Source organism: Lactuca virosa, chromosome 5, assembly GCF_052849685.1.
Source record: "Lactuca virosa cultivar CGN04683 chromosome 5, Lactuca_virosa_CGN04683_v6, whole genome shotgun sequence".
NCBI lineage: Eukaryota > Viridiplantae > Streptophyta > Magnoliopsida > Asterales > Asteraceae > Lactuca > Lactuca virosa.
In genome coordinates this window covers 203,307,336-203,332,190 of record NC_136430.1, presented here as the reverse complement: position 1 = coordinate 203,332,190, position 24,855 = coordinate 203,307,336, and the positions used below count along the sequence as shown (strand labels likewise).

Genomic DNA, 24,855 nt, shown 5'->3' with positions numbered 1-24,855 from the left:
ATAACCAAATCCCCAATACCACTTAGCACGGTCACAAAAACAGATAGTGTCTGATCACAAGATCGACATAATAGATAAAGGAAACATCAGACCAAGTCCCTAACATATCTGACTCATACGGAAGAAAGACGAATTTACCTTAAGTACCACTTACTACTAATAAGAAAAGCAAACCCATCCTCAAGGACCGATACTCACTACTCCGAACTGGAAACTTGTTCAACCAACAACAAAGAACTGGTAGCGGCCGACCTATCATTAGCTCGGAAAACCATAGGTAGAAAACTCCCAAGATAATCTAAGACTCATAGGGTCAACTACGTCACACACAAACTCAACCGCGACGACAATAGTGCCAACTCTTAAGGCCCATAAAACTCGACTTCTAGGATACCAGGATCCCGATCCCTAGAAGACCGTTCAAAAGTCCTAGCCAAGATAGGCCCGATAACCTATAGCCTCCTATTAACCTAAGAACCCAGTTTTGGACATTTCACATTCCATATATTCAACGCTCATAAGTGTCGGATCACCGAAGCTCTAGAAATCCCACTTGACGAGATCGAGGTAAACAAGAACCCGCACCCCGAAGAGAAGCATGTGTAATAGATATTGACAAAGCTCGGGATACCCACTTGCCTCTAATCAAGTACTGATATAACAATAACTACCACACGAGCATATGAGTTGCACCCTTTGAGGCCCTACGTGGCCGGAGGTGCAGATCATCCCCTGTTGGGTCGAGGTGGGAGACACCCAGTTGTCAAGAGGACAAACGCCCAATAGCACACTCACTAGACCCGAGATTATTCGAGAAACAACGGAAAGGATAGTCCAAACCTGAGCACGACTCCAAGCATCACGAGACCAACAAAAAGGGGCTATGAAGATAGCAAGCTAAAGCCTCTAAAATTCCAAGTAGGAGATCGGGTGTATTTAAAAGTCTTCCCTTGGAAAGGGATGATGCAATTTGGAAAGAGAGGTAAACTAAATCCCCGATGCATCGGACCATTCGAGATCCTTGCCAAATCGGTTCGGTAGCCTACAAACTACTCTCAGAACTCGGTAATGTACACCCTGTAATTCACGCGTCGAACCTAAGGAAGTGTCTATTGGACAAAACCCTCCCAGTTCCACCAGACAAGCTTGAAGTGAGCTAGAACCTCCTAATCGTTGATCAACCTATCGAGACTATGGATAGAGAAGTTAAGCGCCCGAAACAAAGCTGCATCCCGATAGTGAAGGTTCGATGGAACGCTAAGCATTGACCGGAATCCACTTGGGAGCGCGGAGACCAGATAAAGAAAAAGTACCCTCACCTATTTCCACATTCATGATTCTACCTTTCGAAAGAATTTCGGGATGAAATTCCCTCTAACGGGGAGATGATGTTACAACTAGCATTTTTGGCTAGGAAATTCCATCCTCATGAAAACAACGACTATTGTGAGACTAGTGCTAAAACGATAAGGTTTACATTATGGTTCCTAATGGACCATGTAATGTTATAATACAAAGTATCTATGTATCTCAAATCTCTCTATGTATCCCAAATCTCTCCCAAATCTGTCTATGTATCCCAAATCTCTCTATGTACCTCAAATCTCTCTCAAATCTTCCTATGTAGTTTTTCCTTAGTAAAAATCAACTCAAAATGAAAGGAGAAAACTTGAAGAAGCAAACCTAGTTTGGAACTTCCACCTGCTTCGGAACCTCCATTTGACTCCAGAAGGTGTAGAGCGACTTCAGACCTTCTAAGAGAACCGGACAGCCTCACACTTCGGACCGGAAGCCTTCGCTGCTTCGGAAATCTCCACTGCTTCGGAAAAATGGCTTGACTCCGGAAGTGAAGGAATTGACTCCGAAACCTGAATAGCCGACTTCGGAACTAAGACCTTGTGGCTCCGGAACCCCTCGCAGCCTCGGAAGGAGATGTCTCCGGATGGGAATCGACTTCGGAACACCTGGTTGACTCCGGAATCCCACTCCGAAACTCGAAGTGGACTTCGGAACTAATTAAGTGGCTCCGGAACTTGCTTTATGACTCGTGATTTTTGTCCATTTCGGACCATTACCTCATTTTAAGACATTTTGACGTCGGAAATCCCACCAAACTCGTGTTTTTCATAACTTAAACCCCTTAAATCCCCATTTTAAGCCAAATTGATCATTTAAAATAATATTTAAGATATTATTATTTTATGTCATGATGAGAGTAAGATAAGGATAAGAGGGCTGACCTTGTGATTTGATGTAATCTTCCATTTCCCCATGTAAATCCCAGATAACCATAGAAAACAAGGCTTTGTCCAACAGTACTCCAAGAAAGTGTCAAGTCACTCCTTATCCTCTCTATTTAGAAAAGTGAATCACCTCTCCCACCTTCCACTTCTCATATCAATATTCTGGGAACTCCTAAGTGTGCTCTCAAACTCCTTCAAGCTCCAAGTCTTATCCCTTCAATGAAATTTCTAGATTCTTGAAATTCTAAAGTTCAAAAAGTTATCAAGCCCTTCAAGTTTTAGAACTTGGAAACTCATTAGCACCTCTTCAAATCATCCAACAAACTAAACCAAGGTGAGCTTCATACCCCGTTTTTGATGTTTTTTTTTCATAGTTTTGGGGGAGGATACAAGTCAAGGGTCTTGTGAAATCTTAGTATATTGCGTGTTTATGCATGTATGTTATGATTTATGTGTTTAAAAATTATGAACTCCACCTAATGGTCCAAGAACTCGAGATTTTTAACAAGTCTCAAGGTTTTGAACTATATATCACCAATTATATGTTAGAACACAAAAACTAGTATGCTTATGGATTATCGATCATAAATTGTTATGTCAAGAATCTTAAGGATTTGTTTCAAAAATGTGCTTAAACAACTTGTTGAAAACAATATTTTGAAAATGGGTAAAATATAGAAATAATAATATTTTGGGGACAATTCTTGACCACATATATATAAGGACCATTTTGACATTTTTGGATAAACAAGGGCCTTTTGGAGTATTTTTATAAATTTAAGTCTAAAATGAACATTTTAGAAGAAAAGGTCCATTTCGACAATTCACCTAATTTTGAACCATTTATGACACCTTTTTGACAAATATGGGTCTTATTTAATAATTTATAAAAAGAAATACCATTTTTGCAAATGCCGATAGTTTGGGTCATTTTTGATAAATATGATTCCAAGTGGATTATCCTCAATAAACGAAAACGATAAACCTAGTCAACTAGCACAAGTGATGTTATTTATTAAATAACGGATCTTATCGATTTCTCAAAAACCAGCTGATATTCTAGTGAAGACGAGTCTCAAAAAGTACCTAAATATAAATATATTAGCGTACGTCTAAAGTCCTGTAAGGAGTTATAACCAGAGTCTCCTGGAGGGAGATCGAGAGTTTGTGTATAGATCTATACGGGGTTGACACCCCGCACCTTCGCTGTTCGCTACAGCTAGACCGGCCAGTCTAAGGTGACACATGTCTCTATTCGATTTGGGCCCCTGAGAATCGCCAAGACAGGTTTCCGTCATATTAGTATGGTTATAGCGACTTACTAGAATATGTTTAGAAATTTATGTAAGGAAAACCTCATAAATTAATTTTGGGCACATTGTGTTGATTGCCCTATGCAAGGTAGTGATGGTCTGCATTTGTTGTGTTGACCGTCCACTCAACTTGCGTGGAATGTCCACAATCGCCTATTGATTTTTTATACATCTCCAGCCTTAGGGTCTTTAAGACCACCATTATATATATATATATATATATATATATATATATATATATATATATATATATATATATATATATATCAGAAAATATAGGATTTTCTGGGGAAAAACGATTGTATACGACTTTCGAAAACGATAAACTATCACACACACATATGCAAGTATACATAATTGGAAACAGAACTTACGATTATTTCATACAAGAAAATATAGGATTTTCTGGGGAAAAACGTTTGTATACGGTTTCGAAAACAATAAACTAACACACACATATGCAAGTATACACAATTGGAAACCGAACTTACAATTATTTTATAGCAGAAAATATAGGATTTTCTGGAATAAATGATTTTATACGATTTCGAAAACAATAAACTAGAACGCACACTCAATTATACATGATAAGACAAACAAGGCTTACAACTATATTCCTTTTATAAAACAGGGGATTTTCTGGAAACTACTTGTTATTACTCAAAAGAACTATTCTCAAACACAGCTCGCTTTTACAAATTATACTACTTTCCAAAAATCACTCCTTTTAAGGATGATTACAAAATAATGACATGCACGCATATATCCATGATTTCAAAGCAAGACTTCAAACGATTTCATAGAAAATATCGGATTTTCTGAAAGTACAATGAGAACGATTCTAAACAAGTGTAAAACCATTTTATACTAAATGCTTACGAACCCACCAACTTTTTAGTTGACGCTTTTCAAAACGAATTGTATTCTCAGGGATCTAGTAATCAGGTAAAAGGGATGTGGATGCAGGGCTATTGGACTGCAGTTTGGAATCTATTTACTTATGTCTCTTTTGTGTAAATCGAAGAGCGAATACAAAATGTAAACAATGTAAGTTTGTTATCTCAATGTATGATGTTTGGATTGACTATGTTTCATTTATATTCAATTGTTATGATACTGCACAATGAAGTCACCCGCCTCCAGACGTTTCCGCCGTCTGGTCCGGGGGTGTGACACTACAAAACATCAAAATGCAACCTTGTCACATCATGTATTAAGAATCAACAATTAGGAACTTAATAGAGTTAGACAGTAGACTTACCTGAAGCAGAGTCAAACTTTTCGATTCTACCTTTTCTCAGATCATTCAGGTAGTCAGGGCAGCTTCGCAACCAATGCCCCTTCTCTTGGCAATAGAAACATATAGACTCTTTGGGAATTGTACACGAGATAATATTAGACTTAGCCTTCCTCTTTCCCTTGGAAAGAGAAATCTTTTCTAGACTTCCAATGTTTCCATTGTCAATGTCCATGGAAGTTTGGGGAGTAGATCTTCCAATCAAATTTTCTTTTCCAATGCGCCAAATCATTGCTTATTCAGCAGCAACGAGCAAATAGGTAAGATCAATAAGGGTCATGTCATGGTCTGTCACATAGTAGTCCTTAATGAACTCACTATATGACTCGGGAAGTGACTGAAGAACCCAGTCAACCGCCAACTTCCTCGAGACAACGACACCAAATACTCTCAGCCTGTCAATATGTGACTTCATCTCCAAGACGTGAGTACACACATGCCTTCCATCTTGATGTTTCATTGCAAGTAGGGCTTGAGTGACCTTGAATTTTTCAAGTCTTTGAACTTGTGGGTTAGGGAGAATTATTGGAGGAGGTGGAGGAAGTGAAGTATGACTTCCACGATCCAACCGCGGGACATCATCTTCAAGAGGAAAGCTTGTTCCAAAAGATTTGGAAAGACCATAGTTGTCTGAACTAGACATCTACAATGGGAGAAATTCAGGTTAGTTGATTTAAGTCCTTAATATAACGCCCAAATGAAATATTAAGGTTAGAACCCAACACAATATTTTACAATTTGGAAGAGGGATGCCGTAATCCAATCGCAAAATATTTGAAGGTAGGTAAATGGGGATTTACCAATTTCCATCACGAAAAACGAAAAAGAATTTTTAGGTTTTAAGTGAATTGAAATTCCTAGATCCTTTGAGATTCATTGAAACTTTCAATGACATGTTTAAATCTCGATTGTGCCCTTCAAGTTTGTGACTGGGATGCCAAGGATCACAAACAAGGTGTGAATAACCATGCAAATTAGCTTGGTACACTCAATGTTACAACCACCTAATCAACGTGCCGGTTACCCACACATGCTCCATTGATCTATGATTAACATCAAACTACCCTTTGTCACGCATTGTCAGTCCCAGATTAGTGTGCTGGTTAACCACACGCGCTCCACTAACGACTTAACAAGGTGCAAAGTGCAATTTCTGGGTTAGCACCATATTCACATTTTCATAAAGTAACTAATATTGGGAATTTATAAGTGTTTAGTTACTTTATATTTATCATTATACTTTTAGTGAAGGGAGAATTAGATTCCTATCCTACCCGTTCGGCTAACGACTCTCCACTAGTCAAGGAAGCGGTGGGTGAGAGTGGACACCCATTAAACTGCCATTTTATAGGCAGTAACCTTATACCCCCTTATAGACCTTATACCCCCCTTATAGACCGGCTTCGTGAATGAGGCCTACTAACGGTAAGATTGACTTTACTCTTATACATATATATAAATATTAAACCTATAATATTATGTTAGTATAAGGGTTCAATTTTAAACTTTTAAAATTCTAGGGTTTGGAACTAAATGTGTCAAAAGAAGACTCTACATTTACAAATTCCAAAATTTAAGGGTAAGTTTTGAACTTTTCAAAAACTTTTGGAATCCATAACTTATGAGTTTAATATAGGTTTTAATGAAAAGACTCTTGAAAATCCATAACTTGAGGACAAGTTATGGAGTTCATAAAAACATTTATGGAAAAAGACTCTTCAAGTTCATAACCTATAAGATTAATGATCTATTTAAAAGAAAAACTTTTTATTTTCCATAACTTGAGGACAAGTTATGGAGTACATTAAAGGACATAAAGATCATCAAATAAACTAAAAAGCATGTCAAATAATGTCCATGATCTAGATTAAACTCATATGAACAAGATAATTCATATCAAACAAATTTCATGTAATTAGCATAATCATATAAACTAATACAGACATGAAACTTTGACAATTATCTTATAAATTGGATAAGCATGATCATTACCACATCAAAAATAGGTTTATAAGTTCAAAAATAGCTTAGGGTAATGATCCTAGTCCAATTCTAGCCAAAAACATCGAAAATCTGCATTATGGAGCACCAACTCGTAGAGTGCAAGAACAAACTCGTCGAGTTGGTTAGAAATGTGCTGGGACTCGGCGAGTCCCCCAGTGGACTCGAGGAGTCCACTGACCAGAACAACAGATAATCGATTTTAAAAGCATTTTCAAGCAAGTAGCATCAAGTATAATTGAAAACAACCATAGGCTCTGATACCACTGAAGGGTTTTGAGCATTCTAACACTCCGATGGTGTACATGTAACCCTAGATGCTTTGGATCTATGTTTTCTCTATTATACATGCATACATTCAATATTCCAAAGCATCATCCTAACTAGCATACAATGGAGTATAAACAACATGAAATACAAGTTAGATGACATACCTTTTAGTGTAGTTGAAACCTTGGACCTTTAAGAATTTAGTGCCCCAAGTGTTGCACCTCAAATGGAATCACACAACACCACCAACAAATGGAGGAACTTGAGAAGATGTCACTTGCACTCATTAAATCGGCTTGGCCTCTTGTGTTTCCACTCTCTTAGGTCTAGGTAACCACTAGTGCCAATTTCATGAGCTAGAGGGGTTCTTATATAGTGTGGCAAACTAGGGTTACGCCATGTAAACCCTAATGACTTTTCATATCCCTCATGCTCCATGGGTTAAAACCTCCATGGAGTATCCATGGGTCACCACATGGGTTTAGCCCAACATGAAGAACTATGGATCATAAGCCCATATTATAAGAATTAATGATTTACATAATCAATCCCCATATATTTAATTAGTCTCTTTTGATCACAAAATTAATTCCAAATTAATTCTTGATCAATACTAATTAAATAATATGATTTCATATTAATATATTAGAACTTATAATATATATGAATAAACCATAAATAACCTCTTCTCAATTATCCATCCTTCAGATTGTTCCGATGCCATGCAACCCAAATGGACCATGCTACTCTCGGGTCAAGTACATACCAATTATAGTTATGGACTTAGACAATAATCCAACAGTTTAAGCAGCTCACTTCCATATTGATCAATGTACTTTCATCGATCAATGTGCTCTTCCCTTTTCAGTCAAATGAGAACCATATAACTCATAAGCATTGCCAAAACAACAAGAATGGGCACAAAAACAAGAATGTGTCAACTGAACACGATAGGTTATCAACCTCTAGTCTTGTGCTAGCGATATCTAAAAGGTTTATTCTTGATTGACTCCTGAAACTCTTCAAGATCAATAAGACTCCCATTGACTTCTTGACATATAAGTTTCTTTCTCAAGGAGCATTCCCTGATGAGCAAAACAAATATTCAAAAGTTAGTGTGTATTCTTGTCAAGAAAACACTTCATTGAATTGGTCTTAGTTCATCCTTTGTTTTTAAATCCAAAACCATCACAACTACCAATTCAAAATGTGCCAGAGTAAGAAAACATTATTACTCCACATTTTATGAGGTGTTATAAACCTACTTAGTACGAAACAAGCTCCAAGATACGATTTGTAGTAACTAGAGCATGAATCTAGAACTTAATTGGAAACGAAGTATGACTCATCTCTCGATTGAACCATTTCAACAATATCCGATTCCTCTTCTTAGTCAAAACAATTTCACTAAGATGTTCTTCGAGGATCAATTTGTGACATGGTTCCATAATCATGAAGAAGATCATAAAACATGATACTAAAGTACTCTTCTTTTCTTTCATATTGGATAAACCTTTATCTCTATGCCTAATAGATTCTTCTTATTCGTTCTATTACACTTTGAAAACCTTTTCAAAGTGTTAGAATTCCGCTTAATCTTATAAAAACAACCATGTTCACTCATACATAGGTAAACCATGACGAATAAAGTTATCGTTCTTTGTGGTGGATCTATACAGTGCACATCAATGCGTACTAAATCCTTTAGTCCTTCACTTGACTCACATAAACATGTGATCAACGAATTAATCATGATCTTCCAATGATCAAGATTCTCATACATCATACAATTCGAATTGTATGACTCCAAGTTTCTATCCAATTGAAACTTGGTTGATTATGACATTTCCATAAACAACATAATTAATAATCAAATACATATTTAACATTGCTATTAATAGAAATATAACTACCAATTCTCATAAATGCCATTGCAATAAATAAAAAAAATCACTTTACTGATAATATGTGGAAAAATTTGTCCTTACAATGCAAAAATATGAAAACTATGTTTCTAGATATTTTCTCAGCAATCTATTAATCTATCATAACTCCTATGCAACAACTTCCAAAATCTGATCATCAAACCATGCAACCAAAATCCATCTCTCATGATCAGATTTAGCTTACTCTTCTCAAGCTTCATTCTTTCTCTTAGATCCTGCAAAAACATCAAAATGTGACTATCACATCATGTATTAAGAATCTATGAATAGGAACTTAATAAAATATATTTAGATAGTGGATGTACCTGAAGTAGAGTCATACGTCTTGACTTTACCATCTCTGAGATCTTTCAGGTATTCTGGACAACTTCGTATCCAATGCCGCTTTAATTGGCAATAGAAATATATGGACTTTTCAGGAATAGCACATGGGAGTATCTCAGGATTAGCTTTTCTCTTTACCATATGGTCAAACAGTTTGACCTTGGCCGATCCCTTTCCATTGGGAAGAGAAATTTTTTCCGGACTACCAATGTTGCCATTTTTAACGTCCATGGAAACTTGGAAGCCAAATCCTTCAAACATATTTGCTTGATTTGTGCTCTTAAGCATTTCTGCTTCAACAACAATCAACATATATGTCAGATCGATTATGGTCACATCGTGGTCCCTCTCATAGAAGTATTTAATGACCTGACTATATGAGTCAAGAAGAGAAAGTAGAACCAAATCAATGACCAAATCCATTAGGAAAACGACACCCAACATTCCCAATATGTCAATGTGTGATTTCATTTTCAGAACATGCGCACACACAAACTTTCCATCTTGATGTTTACTAGCCAATAGGGTTTGAGTGACTTCACATTTTTCAGCTTGAAGAAAACGTGGCTCGGGGAGAATTACTGTAGGAAGTGGAGGAAGAGTTGGAGAAGCATGATTTCCAGTCCCACCATTGCTTGAAGAAGTGGACATTCTTTCTCCTTGATCAACATGTGGAAGATCATCTTCAGAAGGAAAAACATTTCCAGAAGGACGAGGAGAACCATTGTTGTCCTGACTCGACATCTATAAGGGAGAAAAGAGAATTAATGTTAGTTGATTTTAATCCTTAATTATTAGTCCAAAAATTTTAAATTAAGGCTAGGATCCATATTTTCGATTCGAATTCTGAAGAGGGATGCTGTAATCAAATTCGAATCTATTTTAGGTAGGTAAAGCATTTACCAATTTCAATCTTATGAAACTCCTAGATCTTTTGAGATTCATTGAACTATTCAATGACATGTTTAATCTCGATTATGCTCTCACTTTGTGACTGGGATGCCGAGGATCACAAACGAGATGTGAATAACCATACAAATTAGATTGGTATTCTCGATGTCATTTATCATCTAATTAATGTGTCAGTTAACCACACACACTCCATTAATCAATGATAATTTACGAGACACCCATTGCCAACAATATTAGTCCCACATTAGTGTGCCAGTGAACCACACACGCTCCACTAACGACCAATAAGGTGCAATGTGCAATTTCATGGGTTAACATCAAATTCACATTTTTCCTAAAGTAACTAAGAATGGATTTAATAAAAACATTTAGTTACTTTATATGTCATTATACTTATTAATGAGAGTTTAGTGTCCTATCAAACCCCTTCAGCTAACGACCCTCCACTAGTCAAGAGAGCGGTGGGTAAGAGTGGATACCCACTGGCGGTCATTTTATAGGCTGCTTCCTCAAACTCTCCTTATAGGACAGCTTCGTGAATGAGGCCTACTAATGGTAAGATTAACTTTTCTTATACATATATAAATATTGACTTTTAATTTTACAATATATATAAGGGTGTATTTTAAACATTTAAAATACTAGGGTTCTTTAATTTCAAAATTTCAAAATTAAACCATTTAATTTAAATTTTAAATTTTAAAACCAAGGAAGTTTTTTTAAAACTTTTCAAAATACTAGGTTAAATTTAATTAACAAATTAATTTTATCTTTATCAAAAATAATTTCACCCAATCATGAATTTATGATAAGGATACACAACTACTGATTAAAATATCCAATTTTAAACATTTAAAACGAATTTAAGGTAATTATCCTAATCAATCCATGAGACAATTATCAAAACGGAAAAATTAGGATCTGACAGTGCAACTCGTCGAGTTGGGCAATTACCACATCGAGTTGCATGCCAACTCGTCGAGTTCAAAGATCAACTCGACGAGTTTGATGAATAGAATGACGATTCTGTTCTCTTCTCCTTTGAACAATTCACAATTGCATCATATTCAACAGAAAACTAATCCTAGGCTTTGATACCACTGATGAGTTTTTGATCATAACAACAATTCCTATGTGTGCATGCAACCCTAATGCTTTGGATCTAGGTTTTCTCTAATTGAACATGCAAACTTGAACACAAAAGGAGAAATCCTAGGAAGCAACTACAATTTTTGAAATCTATATAAAAGTAGGGTTTGGTTATATACTTATATGCATTGATTGTTATAATGTAATAACAATGATTCCCTTGTAGATCATGAAGCTTGAGAACTTAGTGTCACAAGTGTAACACCTCTAATGGCTCATAAAAATACAATGCAAGAGAATGATATGAGAGAGGAGATCAAATTTTCGGCTTCTCATTCATCAAAACAATGGTCGAAATTCTTAGGCTTAGAACTATTTATATAGTGTACCAATGATGCTATAGATAACCCTAATCTAAATAAAATATCATTATCTCAAATATGGTAATCATCCATCTCCTTTGATTATCCATATATGATAAGATATTTTAGAAACTCTAGAATAATCTTATACATATATATCAATTTGCGTCCACCACCTTCCCAAAGAAGGTTCTGGACTCTTTTGCTCAACTATTGAACACTTGCACTTTTAGTCCCTGCACTTTCAATTAATTCATTTAATCCCAAAATTAATTCCAAATTAATTTCTGATTAAAGATTAATTAATAATATGATTACAAATTAATATATTATTTCCATAACATATTAATAAATCATTTATTCTAATTTATTAATCAAATTAATAAATTCTTCATCTTCCTCAATTAATCATCTTGTCTAGTTGCAAGTGTGAAGGCAACCCAAAATGACCATGCCACTATCAATTCAAGTACATACCAATTATAGTTATGGGCTTAGACACTTAATCCAACAACAGCTTCAATCCCTTCTTGGTGAGCTTAGTGTTTGTATATATGCTCCCCCATCCCTTCTTCATGAGCTTAGTGTTTGTATATATGTTCCCCAACCTAGTGGATTGGTAATCTAGGTACAACTTATTTCTCGACTAATGGAATATTCCATGCTTGCACAAATCACATCGAAATAAATTCATTTTATTTGAGAACTTGACGGGGTGCGTTGAAGTCCAATTCATCTTAACGATAATCAACTTGCGGCCATCTTCTTAAGCTTCTAGCCACACGGTGGTTTCTGACACTCAAATCTAAGTTGCTATCAGGGGCGAGGCTATGTGTCTCAAAGGTGGGTCGCTTGAACCACCTATTTTTATTATTATTATAACAAGTTACGTAGAAATAAAATTATAAACTACTTTAAATATTTTAATTGAACGGCCTTAATACTTTTGGCTAAAACAAATGTATAACTTAAGATTTGCAAACCCCAAATTTTATATTTTCATAGCCCACATAACTAATTCATTTAAGGTGTAATCCAATAAAAACTAACCTTAAATTTAAATAAGAGAAAAAAAATCGTTTGTAAATTAGAAGACGTCATTTCCTTCTCCAAGACTCTGATTCCTGCTTCACGCCTTCACAAATGGCCGATCATCGACATTTGTTGCCATTGCCGACAGCCTCTCCCCCGCCATAGCTGATGGTGGCTCTGGTCTCCGACAATCTTCCCTTCTCAGCGCCAATTTTTTTCATCCTATAATTCAGCGATTAGAGATAAAAGGTTCACTGCGTCATTGTGTGTAGGGTTTTTTTTTCCTATTGTTATTATTATTCCGTATGACTGTATGTCGTATGCGAGGTTCACACATTGGTTATGTGTAATATTACCAATTTGATTTATTTATTGTGTTTTGTCATTAGCATATAAACGATCCTTTTTGTGAAAATAAATCAAGATATAAAACCTCGTCTCATACAATTGCAAGAACTTTGAATTTTTTTTTCTTGTACGGCGTGACTCAAATCCGGACCCGCAACTAGTATTTTTTATTTTTTATTAGTTTCATTTAAATAATGAATCATATAGTTTTAAGTTCTAAACTTGTCATTGGTTGCTATTCTCCTTTATCTTGGGTGGGTTGTTATTGAACTATCTGTATTGTAGCAAATCTGTTATAATCCAAGTAATGATATATAAATTTTTTATATATTTGTATATCTTGTATCCTATCATTTATTCAGTAAATCAAATCCTCCTAAATTGATTATTGACATATGTTTAAAAAAACATATTTTTTCTAAATGGACTGCCATGCTATAGATCGTTTATTGAACCCGTAAATAAACAAATTTGATTTGTTAAATCATATAAATGGAAGAGAATAAACCCGATTAATCGTATGAGATGGAATGAAGCAAAACTTAATGTATGAGATTGAATGAAGCAAAACGTCTAATCATGTGATGATTACAGATTATGATGGCACGGGACAAAAGGGGAAAGGAGAAGGGGTCTTTAAGATATGATGATTTTGGAAGGCATAATATTTTTCAAAGATTTGTACGTTTTTTGGACATCATCATTTTCCCCAAGAATATAACCATTATATTCTCACTTGATTTCCCACTAAATATCACTTTTTTTAAAATATTAAGTTTAATAACACATTCTTCTATATTTAATTATTATAATATTATATATATATATATATATATATATATATATATATATATATATATATATATATATATATATATATATGTTTTGAACATATATCTTTGATTTTTTCTTCTTGAAGTACATTTACAAAAATATAGTAAATTATGGGGAAATTGAGTAATCTAACCCATATAAACGAACTATTTGAAGAATATATATATATATATATATATATATATATATATATATATATATATATATATATATATATAGGCCTAAGTTATTCTATTCAAAGTAATTATTGTGTTATTGTATGCATAACTGTGAGCCAATCAATTTTACTTAATTTAAGTAAGTGATTAATATATATTATTGAATTAAAAATATCATCTAATTTAATTACAAGGGTATTTTAGTCAATTAATATAGATTTAATAAAGGAAAATTGCATATTTTAAGGGATCATAGATTCTATTAATTTTAAAAATCCGATTTTACGAATTATAATTATTTTAATTCGGACATTCTGACAGAATATGTTTATTTATTTAATTATTTACTCAAAAATATAATATTCTTGAACCATAAATAATAAAAATATTCTTGAACCTATTTCTTGATCATGACTTTAAGAACTTCTTGTAAAATAACAAATTATTGAACAATCAATTGAAGAATAAAAACAAAAAATACATTATTTCTTATAGAATAAGGGTAACAATTGTTAAGAATTACATTTATTGTTAAAGAATAAAACTAAAAAAACTTTCAAAACGAGAAAGAAAACATCAAAATCTAACAACGACTAATACATTCTAAAAGAATAATGTGGTCCGTTTCAATTTTGTGGTCCGTTCTTCAAGCATCAACTTCTGTGATTCCAACAGAATTGGAATTCGTGATTCCATTCCAACAGAATTGGAATACGTGATTCCATTTCAATAGAATTGGAATCTCACCAATATCATCCATTTAATCATCTACATAAACATACTTGATAAAGAACCTCTAACTCTAACCACAATTATTCTAAATCATAACATGATTCAACTGAGAACACTATAAACAATTGAGAACCACATTAATCTAAACTACATAACATATGGAATCATCAACTCTAACGTGTGAATGTAAGTATTGATAAAGGGTGTAGTAGATTTAATGACCAAAATTGCAAGCTTTGACAAATTCCATATCATAGTCTACATATTTTGTCCAAAGTGGGCGAAACTGGTTCATAGCAATGTCAAGCCATGGTTTCATATTTCCATTGAAATACACAACTGCAACATTTTCTATGTCCTCCATGCTTATGCTTGGATTATACCCAAGCCCTAATACATGCCATGATTTCTCTAATGGTTTAGTTGTTGAGTAAAATGTGATTAAACTTGGTGGCAGTGTTCCCAATTTCCACAATGTCCTATTCTCATTCTGCAAAATACAGTACACCACCATTAACACTTTAATAAACATAAATAGCCAATAAATAGATCTTAAGTGATAACATATAACAATCTTACCAGATTTTACCAATAGTGGTACTCCTCAGTGCACTTTTCTCTCCTCCAAGCATCCAAATCAAAGAAGTTCATCCCATAAGCCCAATCACAAGCCTTGGGATTAAACTTCTCCTTGATCAAAGGATGAGAGAAGTTCATGTATTGTGAATACCTATGAAAAGACCCGAAACAAGTCTCAACAGCTCCATTTACCTTTCCATCCGTGTCTATCTTCCAAAGTCCAGTCAGATCTTTTTGAATAATTATATCATCATCCAAGAACAAAAACCTGTGCAAGGTGGGGTACATCTTAGGTAGGTAGAACCTAAAATGATTCAAGATTGATAGATACTTAGGGTTCCTGAACTTCATACTGGTTGTGTCCTTTGTTGCATTCTCAAGCTTATTCTCGAAGTAGAACCTCTGCAATTTTTCAGATTCAAGCTGCTTTAGCACTGGAATGTATGAAGAGTTCAGAAATGTGTAGTCCTCCACTGCTTTGATTTCAATATGAGCACCGTTGTATTCTTTCATCTTGAACATAACCTGCATTGCTCCAAGATTCATTTTATCTGTCATAACATGGAAAACATGCTTCCATAGTTCTTTTGTGTTTTTAACAGCAGAATTGACCACAACAGAAGCAGCAACAACGTTATCAGAAAATATCGCATAGTGATACAGCTTAGGATCGTCGAACTCTGCAGGACGTAGCTTGCCTTCATCTGAGTACTTCTCAGGGTGTGCAATTCGCTCTTCCATTAACCTCATTGCAACGCAATGCAAGCTCTTTGGTATTGATTTCGCTGCAATCAAGCTAGAGAACGCACCTTGCTTCTTTGCCTTGGTTAATTGCTCATTGACTACGAAAATTGTATCTTTCAGCTTCTGAATCTTAAGTTGGTTGTCAAACGACTCTTTGGCTTCGGCAATCACTTGTCTGGTTACCTTAATCCGCTCTTTCACCTCCTTCTCGAACTGCCGGAGTGCCACTTCGTCTGTTGATTCCGCATCAGAGTCGAACAAAGCTCTGTAAGCAGGTTTCGAGATGAGATCCGTGTAGCTACATGAAAGATCAGCGAAAACCCTAACGAGCTTAGACTTCTCGAGCTTGAGCTTCCGAGCATAGGCAGCATAAGCGAGAGCGAGCGACTTGTGATCATCTGTTTGCTTTCTGATCTGATCAAATATAGGTTTTAACGAATCAGATTTTAACGCGAGCACAGACCTCCTAAGTGATCCAGCTCCGTTCGAATTAGAAGAAAAGCCCTACAATTGGAATCTCACCAATATCATCCATTGAATCATCTGTCCCGATGCTTCTTCCCTCTGCACCTCGTCGTGATTTCCCAACTATCACAGAAGCTCTGTCGACATGCCTTGTTCCTTGGTTTCTGTCTAGGGATTTAAAGCTGTAAATGTAAACGATTTTGGCTAAAATAAAGGGTTTATGATTTTAATAATTAATTACCATAATTAATTAAAAGCTAAGATTACAATTTTAGCCCTATCTAGGTTTTAAAATGATTGGTCTATATTTATGCATACAATAACACAATAATTACTTTAAACACCTGAACCTATCTCTCCTTCTCTCTCTCTCTCTCTCTCTCTCTCTATATATATATATATATATATATATATATATATATATATATATATATATATATATATATATATATATATATATATATATATATATATATTGTAAAATAACCATTTTGTCCGGAATATATCATTTCAGATAGGTATTCGGAACACCGGAGTAGGATTTCGGACACTCATTCCAGAATAGTTTTTTCATTATTATTATTTTTTTTTTTGTAAAATGTGTTTTGTTCTTTTTGTATAAATTTTGTTTTTATAAAATCTAAAATACAAATGTAATTTTAAAATTCAACAAAAAAACTAATAAATACATAAACGTAAGGGGTTTGTTTAAAGTAGCATTACAATGTTCAACTGATCTTTGTCCTTGTATGCCAAAAAAATTATGCCAATCGTTTATGATATGACATAGCCTGTGGACAACTTTTACCCTTTATAAAATACAATTTGTCGGCGATCAACATCTCTAGAAACCAACACAAAAAGACTCCATAATCCCCTCTACTATCAATTTGTTGTGGTACATCTAGGGCCTTTTCGAGGGTCATGTTTAAACTCTCATGTGGGATTGCATCGGTTGGTTCGGTACCCCCGTAGTAGTTTGTGGATGTTAGCTCTCATATTTATAAACTGATCCTCATTTTCTGAATAGTAGCCGCTCTTCCAATGACTATCGTATATACTCATTTTGGATGTCTTCAAATCCAAAGCACCCAAAAACCAGTGAAAAGCAGGTATATTGATTGGGATGTAAAGCTACACAAAATGTTAGAAATAATTAATCATCAAATAACATTATATTATAAATTACTCTTACTTAGTTAATGTAATCCAAACACAATTATATTATATCACAGTCTGCCCAAGCTGGGTAAACATATCCATCAGCCATGTCACTTCAGTCAAATGCATCACTGTTAAAAGCTGAAGGCAGAACCGTCCACCAAGCGTCATCCACTCTACACTTTATTAACAATGAGATCCATATCTTGATGTGTTGTCAATCAAAAAATTTGCAGTAAAGTAAGTATTGTTATTAGAAGCGTAGTACATAATGAGCACATAATTATATAACTTACATTGCATTCCAACCAGCATGTGTGATTATCCGTATATAAGCGCGTCTAAAATTTAATTGTCGCAATACCGGTCAAAAATCGATGAGTAAACAACAACAAACCATCTCGTTCTTTATATATACTATGTACGATAGGTTCTGAAAGATTGTTGTAACATCCCGACTCCCAAGTATAATATTTAATTAATTTACATTCATGTTGTCAGAGCAACTCGACGAGTTGGAGGCCCCAACTCGCCTAGTAGAGGATTTAATGGCCGCGTGATTTTTAGAGTCTACTCGACGAGTTGGAGAACCCCAACTCGACGAGTTGGAGCTGAGTGTGAAACCCCTAATTTTCAAGGTTTGTGCCCTATTTAAAGGACCTTAAGCCTTCATTTCCGCCTCCCTTATCATCTTGACAGACTAAGAGAAACCCTAATCAAACTGTATTCATCTGAGAGAGAGAGAGAGAGAAAGGTTAAGATTGTATGTTCTAGTGCATTTTTGGAAGGAGATTGACGAGCAAAAGGGTTGGAACGAGAAGAAGCCCTTGGATCCGGTGTTCTTTCAGTGCTAGTTGCTATTTGGAGGTAAAAAGCTATCACCTTGATCATTGTTTGGTTAGATCGCTTCATTAGGAGTTTATGGCCATTTCCATCTTTTCTTTGGGTCTCTAAGTGGTTTGATCTTGCCATGGAGTTGGGACTTCAGATTTGGACAATATGAGGTCCCTTGGGCCTAAAGATTCAAGCTTTATCAAGCTATTGTCCAGCTTTCATGCATTAAACGCTCTATAGAGATTGTTTTTGGCATTTTGAGCCCTAGATGCCATGCATGGACGTAAAGCTTGTAGCTTTACGTGATACTTCAACCTTGGGAGGCTAGATCTAAAATTTGAGGCCTTAGTTCTACTTAAAAACGTCTGAATGAGAAAAGGGACTGAAGGGAATCGACGAGTTGATGAGCCAACTCGACGAGTTGTCTAGGGTTTTCCCCCGATAGTCTGGACGCGTTACAACTCGGCGAGTTGGTGAGACAACTCGACGAGTTGAATTGGATTTTCCCGATACTTCAGAGAAAACGAAGGAACTTGACGAGTTGCATAGATGCACTCGACGAGTTGGGTCAACATGGACTGTTGACTCGAGTGTTGACTTCCGTTGACTTTTAGGGTTTGGTCAAGGCATGAGTTATTGAGACCATGGAGGGCTAAAATGGTCTTTCACCCTTTCCGAGAGTTAGAAAGGGGTAGCCTAACATTTTAGGGTTGTTATTATAAAGTGTTAATTAGAGATGATTATGATATGTAGGCGGAGTCTAGATCGATAATTGAGTACGAGACCTACTTGCTTACTTACGAGGTGAGTCTTCTCACTATACTTGCCTGAGTGGTAATACTGTGTGACCGGAGGGTCTTATATGCTTATACTGAGTCATGTGATATCATGCATTTGTCTTTGTGATTTATCATGTATGTTATTCTGTGCTTTATTGGTTAGGACCGGAGGGTCTAACCTGAATTGTGAGACCGGAGGGTCCTCACTAAGACACATGGACCAGAGGGTCCTTATTGAGATATAGCCATGAGAGGCTAATTATTTGTGTGTGGTATTTTGGGGAACTCACTAAGCTTCGTGCTTACAGTGTTGTGTGATATGTGTTTCAGGTACCTCTTAGGATTGCGGGAAGGCACCGACTTGATTGTACACACCTGTTAGAGATTATGTTTTTGAGGATTCTGGGATATTATCAAACATTTTGTGGTCTTGTGTTTTGAATAATTCATACATTTGGGTTTTTGAGAAATGTGATATTAGGTTTTATGTGGTTTTAAAAATGAAAATTTTGTTAGAAAATTTAGAGTGTTACAATTATCTAACGCTGTTGGTTGTTGGAGTGAAACCATATAGACATAACTTTTTGGCGCATAGAACGCGTAAGAGGTGCTCTCGTGGAATCTCTTTTAAATCCGACGATTGAATATATGAAGACGACTGCTCAAGTTCGTGATTCAATAGTTATTCGGGTGTGTCTAACCCATAATCATGCTCCCATATTTCATTGTCATTGTACTTTGTGGTACCATTATCTTGCATGATAAGTGTTTATATGGTTCAATAGTGTTTAATTATAAACGATGAAAAAACATAAGGACTATAAAGTTAAATAAAAACTGTATGGTAATGAAATAATTAACAATGTACCTCCACCCCGTTCGAGGTACCAAAATCGTCTTCGGGAGTCTTATTGATAAGTTTTAGAAGCACGGATAAAGTAACGTCATGCTCTACTAAAAGCTTATCATGTGACCTCATATACTCACGGAAATTCATTGAGCTCGTTTTGCAATTGACAGACCTCATTTTGCAAGACAGTAGCAATTCGGTCCTTATCAGTTGATGGTTCAACAACCGACGGTGGTGGTGGTAGCGGGTGAGATGGAACATCTATATGTGCCTTCTTTTGTCGAGGCTCATGGGTAGGGAGCGTTTGGGTGATGGTGTTAGGGAAGGTACCTTGTGAACTTGTGTGTCGGGAAAATCAGGGGAATCAATAAATGTTGAGCTTGCCATCCACCATTCAGCACGACTCTCAGATTTGGTCGGCTCCAATTTCTGTACAAATCTATTATCCTACTAACAAAATGATAAAATTATAAATAAACATAAACTATACACATAAAATAAAATCTTAAAATAAATAAGTAACCATACGTCGTTGATTTTTATAAACTGGTTGCACTGAGTCTTTTGTAAAGGCCTCACATTCAACCATGCAACAACCCGAGGGATCACATTCTCTTGTCGGGTACCAAACAAACTGCTCATGAGAAAAGTCTCAAGAATCCATATCTAAAAAATCATGTATTAAAGTGTTAGCAAACAAAAAAATAAATAAATTGTTAATCATTTACTTACCTTAAAAGCGTATAAAAAGCCGCTTAGGGTGTAAGTCATTTTTTGAGGTTTTTCTCTTTCGGTTCAGTTGGATGTATATGCATGTCAACTTTATTGAATATAGTAATTTGCTGTTAGTACAATTGATCCCAATTTGTCCTCCCCCATGGATATTTGCTACATAAAAAATTCCCAACTAAATTTCTAAAAAGTATTAGTAATGATAATTAATTACCCTTAATTAATTTGTAATTATAAATTAACGACATGATACATGTTGAATTCGTCGGATACCAAAGCGAAATACTTCTCTATAACATGCTGTTTAGCCAACCACCCATTGAACCCTTTCCATAACCGATATAAAATACATACACGGACCACATTCTCGTCCGATAATTCATTAAGTGAATGCTCAAACACATTCTTCACATCGTCTAATTTGATGGAGACATTCCTCGCGACCATAGGAAACACACGTGAACGGAAGGCGGTGCCGGAACTGGAGGAAGGAAAATAATCTCCAAAGCGGAAGCCATTGACAAGACAAAATTCTTTCTTCCCGAAAGATAGTTCGTAACCCCCAATCTCAAAAACTATTTCCTCTACTTCGCCTTGGGGGTCTGTGATAACTTCGTGGAAAAAGACGTAATGTAGAAGCAAATGATCCCCATCTACATTTGGAATGTATAACCACCTCCCAAAACATGAATTTTGGAACATAGTCTCACATGTCAGCCTGTCTTTCAATTCCGCACAAATATCCCCACCGATTTGGGTTTTAAAAGACAATGTAATGGATACATCAAAAACCTTGCCGTGCTGCAAATATAAAGGTTGTTATAAACCAACTCCGAAATGCAAACTGACCAACAATCCGTACATGTTCTTAGTATTTCGGACCTGTTCCTAGTGTTCCAGACCTATTCCTCGTGTTCTGGACCTGTTCCGGAATGCAATTCTATGTTCTGGAACATTGGATTTGGATGTATAATAACAATTTATAAACAACTAAAATACTTTTGGGTTGGTCCTAATACACTTGCATAATATATTGGTACTCTAGAACGTGGCCAGTTCATTCCAGAGGTGTTCTTCGCATTCTGGAATGCAATGTTTTGTTCTTGAACACTATTTTATGATGAATATTAACAAAAATTTTAAGTCAGAGTAAAGGACTTACTCGTAAAACAATTGTGTCATAATGATCGTCTTCTACATATTTAGTCGGAGTTCCAAATTAGTGTGTCGGCATCGGAGAGTCGGATTGGCGTGTCGGAGATCGGAATCGGAATCAGAGAGTCAGAGTGTCGTGTCGTAGTGTATCAGAATGTCGAGATCTAGAATGAAATCGAGACCCAGATTTTTTCCGAATGTATTATGGAATTCAAAATTCAAAAATTTGGTTTGGAATACGTACGGATACTCCGAAATGGCCATTCCGGAGGACACCTGATGGGCCGGCCCAGAGGAAAACGACTCTGATTTCATTCTGGAACGGCCCATTCCGGAGAACATGGTTATTTTGAAAAAAAAATATATTTAAATGTGCTATTTTTTAAAAAATATATCAAAAAGTGGTTAGTTTACTCAATTTCCCTTAATTATGATATCATATCTTAGTTAAAATACCATACATTTTAAAATCTATCCAATTATAATTTTAAATGATTTTCTTTTTAGATTATTTTGTTATACACGTTCGTGTGGGTGTCGTATTGGGTTGTTTATATGTCCTTCAATTTATTGTGTCATGAAATTGTATTGTAACCGGTTGGAATATTCAGCTCCACAAGATCTGATGATGATGTTTGTTGTATGCATAAATGACACATATGTGTGTTGATTGTAGATAAACTATTTTGTTAGATATAGCTGTTAGAATTGTTGTAATGTTCGAGATGAGTACACAATATCAATTGATTAATGTGTTCAATACTGATGTCGATGGTTTGAAGTTTAAGAGAGACGCGTTGTTCATTTATGGAAGCAACATGCTTACTTGGAGCCATATGAATTGAACAATGTTTATATGGTATCAATGTGTCAAGGATAAGTGTTCTATGTTTTGTTTGTATTGGTATAGTTTTTTAAGCTTCATTTGTTTTTTGTGATATATAATAGGAATCATATTTCAGCTACCATGAAGAGGATTTGTTTCACAAGTTTGAAGGATTGTTGAAATAGGGGATTGAGAATATTTTTTCAAATTTCTTTGTTGCTGATAATCTTGCCATTTAAAGTCTCATTTATGCTTACATATTTATTCATGTGGTATATATGTACATATCTATGTTTTGTCACATAAAATGATTATAGTGTACATATATTTTTATATTTATAACACAATATTGTTACAATATATGTATATAAAAATTCCTCAACATAAAATAGTTATAATATGTATATGTAGATGGTTCACGATATAAACGATGATACTAAACACACACACACATGTGTGTGTGTGTGTGTGTGTGTGTGTTTGTGTCAAAGGAACATAAAAAATGGTATATTTGTTCGGTATAATATTTTCTTTGTTTATATATGTTAAATTGCACTCTATTTTGTTGATTTCACATTGGTTGAAATCTGGTTTTAGTCAAAACGCAGTCGTTATGATGCCTGATTTTTGTCAGAAAAATTATTCATAAATTATAAACGCTAAGTCTGGAAAACTTTGTAACTTATGTTTTAAGACTTAATTTTCCATTTTAAACAATTTAAACAAGTAAAGAGTCTAATATAGTTTTAACTGAAGTTTATGACAAAATGTGTGTGTGTCACGCTCTCCCAATATAGATCTATACACAATTATCATGCTCTCCCTACAAGAGACTCTGGTTACAATTTACAGGACTTTTGACTTTGTTACTACGAAGGTAACACGAAGCGAATGTCTCACAAATTTATTCATTAACAGATTTACGTGAACTGAACTGAAAACCTTTGGTAAATGAGTTTGAAATGTAAATGATACATAAACTATACCTATTATAGTTTATCCTAAAACGTTTGTAATGTAAAAGAACTCTTTTATGAATATACATTAGTGCTATTAATCCATAAACTATGCTTATTATAGCTTATTATAGGTGTTCGAAGTGAATGAAGAATCTTATCATGAATGACTAAATTTCAGTTTATGATGATAAACTAACAAGAAAATACATTCAATATTTAGAACTTATTGTTATACACTTTGCTCAACATAATACAAAGTGTTATGGAAGTTATAAGCTGTTAACTAGTTTTTAACCTTTCTGCACTGTTTTAGAAAAAATCATAGATAAATCATACGAACTCGAAAACTGAATCCGTAAATTCTGAGAGTTCATAAAATGTGTCTAGTTTATTCGTAAATTTTATTATGATTTTTGGAAGTCTTTAACTTGTGTTAAAATGTTCATATTCACAGACTGGTCCAAATTCGTTTCTGAAATGATAGGCAGTTTTGTAAAAATCACCATAAATCGTAGAAAAATCGTATGGAGATATGCAAGTAGTCATTTTAAAGGTATGAACCTGAAATATTTGCATATTACACAGTTTTGAAAGATATTAAGTTTAAGCTAGTCAAAACAGTCCGTGAATAAGACTTAACGTTTCTGATGAAAGCTGTTGTTTGAGTTTGGTTAAGTTTTTGGTGTTTTAACTTGTATTCCCCCCTAAAACTTGAAGAAAACGTGAAAATGTAGGGGTATGAACTCACCTTGAGTGATTTCTTGAAGAGTGGAAGGTTGAAGATGATGAGTTTTCAAGTCTAGATCACTTGATGAACACACGAAGTTTTGGATGATCCTAAGAACGATTTTTGGTGTGAAGATATGAGTCGTTAATCCAAGAGTGTTATGAAAACATGTAATAACACTTG

At 34.9% G+C, this 24,855-nt stretch overlaps 1 pseudogene; it reads right to left on the bottom strand.

The window, feature by feature from the left end:
• Positions 1-15,055: 15,055 nt before the first annotated feature.
• On the bottom strand, positions 15,056-21,044 carry LOC145112262 (galacturonosyltransferase 8-like; annotated as a pseudogene).
• Between the last annotated feature and the right edge of the window lie 3,811 nt (positions 21,045-24,855).